The following is a 6,000-nucleotide window of genomic DNA, read 5'->3' on the forward strand; positions in this document are numbered from 1 at the left end:
GACCTTAGCAGTCATTTTAAAAATGTACAAAGTTTTAACCTTCATTTTTGTTTAAAGAAAACCCACATGTTCAAAGCAAAGCAGAACAGTCATTAAAAAAACATACCAGCAGCTTTAGCATGTGTACAAATTACAGAAAGCAACATTTATTTTGAGATAAACTAACTGGAATTCTACAAGTATGATAGAAAATGATGCATGAGGTAACATTTCATTTAAAATCTAGGATCCCTGTACTGTAGTTCCAAACAGTGCTCTGGCTTGACAGCTACAGTCCTTGCAAAATTGACTTGTTTAAGTAGTCGAGGATGGCTATTAGGCACACTGCTTTCATAAAGACAGCTTTATCCTAAGAAAGAACCTGATGTTGATGCTGAAAGATATTCTAAAAGAAATTAAAACCCACTGATACCTCTCAGGTGAAATATGTATTTGCCTAGTTCTCAGATTTACCTTCAAATTATAGGAACAAACTGAAAAATGGGGCCTTTTCTCTACAGAAGTGTGTTGATAGAGAACTGACCCTAATCTCAGGGCAACTTTGGCCAAGTGTGGCTAGCTACTGCTTTTGCCTCTTTCAGCACTGTTAGCCTGCTGAGAACAGAACAAGATGTTGTCCTGCAGAATAATCCATGGTCAGAAGGCCAGGCTGGGAAGAGATGAGGCTCCCAAACTTCCTTTCCCCTCTTTCCTGAGCAAGAGTCTTTAGATTTTGGGTTGCCTTTTTTTTAGGATACTGCTTCCAGACACTACTTCTCACTCTCAATTCCAAAAGTATTTCTATAAAACTAAAAACAAGTCAATTTTAGAGAACCCAAAGGCACAATTAGAACATGCAAAGATGAATTCAGTATTTTTAGGCATTTCTGTGACACTGTTCCCTGTAGTACCCCAAGCATCTTTCACCAGCATTAGTGAATGTTATCCTTATAGCACCCCTCTGAGATTGGAGAACCCTCTGTGCTTGTGGTATCATGTTACAAGTGGTGCAGTCTGACCTTGCATGATGTGGCCTCTGAGCTATCTTTGCTCAGAAACTGCCTCAGAACTGAGACTTCCTGGGAGTCACCCAGGGAGCTACATGGTTTGGTTCTCCTCCATGATGGCTTCCTGCTGGGAAGAGAAAACAGTTCTTGGCTGCTGCTTTAGGTTCTGCTCAACACTGGTAGTTTCCTTCCAGACTGACCTTGTGGCTGGTCCTGCTCAAGGGTGCAAAGTTGGAGAGAGGGCTGTGTGGCACTGGCTTCTCCACTGCAAACGGTGCAGCGAAGTTTGCTCTCTGCTGAGCTCCTAGCACTACAAAGTTTGTGTTTCTCCAGTCACTGGGATCTACTAAGATGCCCAGTAACCTTCAAATGCCAGAGAAGCTTTCACTAAAGATAACAAATGAAGGGCTTCTTGCTCTCTTGGCCCTCCAGTATGGTCCCTGCAGGGTAACACAGTGCAGGGTGCTTGCAAAAGACACTTGAGCTCTTTCATTTGCAGCCACCTGTCCGTCTGTCCACATGCACACACTCAGTCCTCTGCACTCACATGTGCTCCTCCTCAGGCATTCTCTGAAGCTTTCTGTCCCATGCAGGGGAAACAAGTCTTTCCCAAAGGGAATGCTGCTGAGCTCTGCTGCCCAAACCCCATGAAATGCATTTCAGCCATTCCACCACAGAGAGCCAAGTCCACTTTGAATTTCTGTGGCCTGTGGTGGTAAAATCCCTGTCAAACAGCTCAGGGGGCTTTGACACTACTTGCAATCCCAACTTCAAGTCTCTTACCACAAACCTTCCATAGGTGTTTGGCTTCACAAAACTAAGGCAGAGGCAATAACACCACAAAATAACCTAAATTATCTAAAATAAGGGAGCAGACAGAGCAATGTTCTGAAAGATCAAAACCTGACATGATTTGAGCTTGATTGCCTGCATGATAGTGGGGGCTGTTTCTGCCATTGGAAACACAAGTTAAGCCTTGCATCCTGTGCATTTGCTTTTTAAAAATATACAAAGATATTGCAAATAATTTTATTAAACCAAGTGAAAAACTTGCTGATGGTAATAAGCAAGGAAATGTCATCTACAAAATTAGGTATCTTTAACTATTTTTGAGATTTTGCTTTTGCAGTTTTGTGGTGCCTGCAAACTTGGTGGATAAAATCAGTTGATCTAAGTAACCAGTTATTTATTGCCTGTAGCCTTCCAATTGTTTCATTATAGCTTAGGAGGGATTTTTTGTTCATCATAATAGGAACAAAAGCAGAGTTACATTTGCTTTGGAGAGCAAACTACAAAGTTGAGCAATGAACTTTAGTTCCAGGCTGTGCTGTTCTCTGCATGTGCACATATACCTTACTTGCCACCCAGGCACTAGTCTCCTTAAAAGTTAATGAATTTTTTTTTTTTTTTTAGTTCTGCAATTTTTTCTTTGCATTTCTGTTGTGGGTTTTTTAATGAGTTATGGATAAAGCTGCTGTTCCAATTTTTACATCCGTTCCTAAGAGGGGATTTATATGCTCTCATTTACAGGCAGGCCAAGCCATTCTATTACATAAATGTAAGTATTTACTTTGCATTACCTTGATTACAAAGGGGAGTTATGGGAAAGGGTAACTTTTTTTTAAATGCTGAATGATGCACATGAAGAGAGGTGGGAGGAGCAGGTAATTAGTGCAATTGCTTGCTGTTTCCAGGCAGTTTTGCTTAGGGAGTTAATGAGAGAAGTGCAGAACAGTACTCAAATACTTTATCTGCAGATACAATAGCTTGTTTTTGCTTTGCTCTCATTGTGGGCTCCCAGAGGGTGGGAGGGTACTGCAAAGCTGGCTCTGCAATACCAAAGTTTTGTCATCAGCAAAAGAATCTGTGCAGCTCAACATTTTTGCTCACATATCTACATTGTAGGCCCCTGTAAGGCACTGTCTCTCGATCCTGAACTAGAAGCCTAAAAAAGGCAAGCAATCTTAAGTCCTTTAAGATGAAGGGACCTTTCTAGGTTCCTGGTTGAATCAGAGAACAATTTAGGTTGTGAGGGGATTGCAGGCAGTTTTCTTGCTAAGTCCCTCTCCATTCAAAGCAGAGCCACCTTTGATACTGGACCAGGCTGCTCATGTCCAGATGAATTTTAAACCTAACGGATTACCCCTGTTAATCCGACTTTTCAATTCATTATACATTCAGTTGTCAAATACACAAAACCTGCATGTCTCAAACTATTCTGTGCTGTTCTGGGGATGCACTGCTAACTTTGCTGGAATAGTCTGGACAAAGGTTTTCACTAGGAAGTCTCAAGGTGGCTGGAGTTAAGAAATTAACTTGAATTAACTCATTTAATTCTTGATTTTAGCTAAAGATTCCCCCCAGTTCCTTCTACTTTTAGACTCTCCTTTCCATCTTAGCAAATGTGAAGTAAAAAACAGTCCATCAAAGAAGAGTTTTGTTGTAAGCTACTTTTTAATCACAGCATTAGTTGACATTCAGTCACCATGACGATTACATTTTTCTTCTCAAAATGCCAACAGACAAAATAAGCCTAGCAGGAACCTTCAGAAGAAAATGAGGAAATATCTGAAGACACTGGATTTGGAATGACAGAAAATAATGAGGTAAAACTAATAAATTGATTCGAGCAGTGACAAGGTCTGGTAAAACTAAAGTTTCCCCTCGGGATTACAGACAAAAGAGCACCTAGAAATAGAGGGCCATCCTTCTGTTTTACTGAGATGGATTGGATGTCATGGTTATGAAATGTGGAGACTGAAGCTCATTCTCTAACCCTACAATTAATTTGCAGGAACTGCAGCCAAAATGCCCTTCTGTGGAAGTCTGTGCTCCAAGCGAGCCTAAAGCTCCATCCCTCTGCCCCCGTACTTTGTCTTTGGCCTTTTTGTTCAGAAGGTGCCAATTACTGAGAGGTCTGGCAGGGGTTTTGCTGAGGATTGCATCTCTGCACTGACAATTGAACTTGGCTCTCCAAAGCAAATCCACACAAGTTGCCTGAGCTTGGAGCCAGGGCTGCCCCGCATCCCATGCTCTCCTGCTGCTCTGCAGGGCTGCTGCAGCTTGTGGCCATGCTTGGAGCCAGTTTGCTGCTAAGCTGACAATTCTGCCTTGTTTCACGATGCTGCCAGGCTCCTATGCAGTGTGTTGCAGGGCACAGAACAAATTCAGAGCTCCTCTTCCTACCTGGGCCTCTACCACAAGTCCGCCACAGCCTGTTCTGCACTGCAACCCCTCCACAGGACCTTACTGCCTTCAAAACAGATGGTTTGCTATACTCAGTAGAAAGCCAAACATGAAAAAGGGAAGGGAATCCTGACATTTTACGGTTAAGCTGGTATTTGGGACATGCCAATTTGCTACCAAAATTGCGATAATTTGCTCATGTTTAATTAATACTTAAGTGACGTTTCCCCAGCGCAGCCCTGTCAGTTACTCAGAAACTGTAAGACACCTCCTTACTGCACATTATAAAACCTGCATGCTGGTTTATTTCTGCTTCAATCATCTCCAAAGGTGTTTCACACTCCTGTCTCTGAAGGCTCCTCTACTGGGAAGGAGGAAGTGGTGTTACACAGACACACTGCTCCTCATCCTCAGTCCTCTCCAGGGCAGGTGAAAGGGAAATGGTGTTTTCTGCCCTTTGATTCCCTCCTCTCCACACCATGCTGCTGTCTTTATGAGGGATATACAATATCTGTAAGATTTTCAACATGTCCTCTTTATCTCCCATTCCAGCTCACTAATCTAAATCATGTTTTAGCTTAATGGTATAAGGCCTGCTCTTTCATTTACTCTTTTGTGTAGCTTAAATTGCAATTTTTAAAAATGGCTTAGTACTAGTCCCACACTGAGATTGTGTTTAGACTTGAACTCTCGTTCCAAGGAAGGATTCAAAGGTCATAACAAACTTGCCTGCGCAGCACTCTGCTATACACACCCATACACGAATTCCAAGGCTTTCCAAGGGTCACTGCCACTGTCCCCAGGAAACAACCAGCTGCACTCCAGGCGCGGCCAGCCATGCCACAACCACAAGGCCTGGGTGAGGGCGGAGCCCGTCCTGCCCTGCAGTGTCCCGCGCTTCTCCGGCAGGGGCCGGGATGCCGAAAGTGCGGGACGCTCCCTTCCCCTCGCCAGCCTGCAGCCCAGCACAAAGCCGTGCCCGACGCCTCTGGCTGCCCTGACTGAGAGCATCCATCCTTTCTGCCTTCTTTCCAAGCACGAGGCGCCATCCCATAAAAGAAGGCGCTCCTGCCTTCAAAAGGTTTCTGTTCGTGGGCCGTGGCCTGCCCTGAATCAGCTGCATTCACCAGCCAAGCCTCCGTCTGGGGCTGCTCCTCCCTGGCTGCACATTCGGTGGGACACCGAGCGGGAGCCAGATATAAATCTCCTGCTCAAAGGAAATATTTAGCAGCAAAATGAGTGGAAAACAAAAAGACTTCTCTGTTACTTACCCAATGCTCTCACTTAGGGCGGCTCTATCTAAAGAAGCAGGGATCTGAGTGCTCCTGTGTGGAGCACCCACATGGCTTCGGGCCCCGGCCCAGAGATGCAGAGCTTTGTCCATCGAGTCCTGTGCTTGGTGAGCCTGAGAGCCTGCTTAGGGCAGGGAGGGGAAAAACCTGCAATGTTTTCTCTTAATTCTGAAAAAGGAAAGCTCAAGACACATTAACACAACTTTATGTACTTATTAAAAGCTGAGGAACATTAATCCACAGCTTATGGGTATTCTGCCCTTATTTCCCTCTGTGTGAGCTGCTCTGCAATACAAGATGTAAGATGCAGATCAACTTTTTTTTCTCTTTTTATTGTAACTTTGATTGTGTAATGCAGTCTGCAAAGGCCAAGTCTCCACATGAATTCACTGAGATGACGGTGCTCCAGCTCTCTGACACAGAAACAGGATGGGTTTCTATTGCAAAATAATTACCACAGAGATAGATAACCATTTCATAGGCAACAGCACAAGAGAGACACAGCTAAGCCATTGCACTAGAACTCAAGGACGTAC

This window comes from Melozone crissalis, unplaced genomic scaffold (assembly GCF_028551555.1).
Source record: "Melozone crissalis strain CALT ecotype California unplaced genomic scaffold, PUWL_Pcris_2 ptg000042l_1, whole genome shotgun sequence".
In the NCBI taxonomy this organism is placed as follows: domain Eukaryota; kingdom Metazoa; phylum Chordata; class Aves; order Passeriformes; family Passerellidae; genus Melozone; species Melozone crissalis.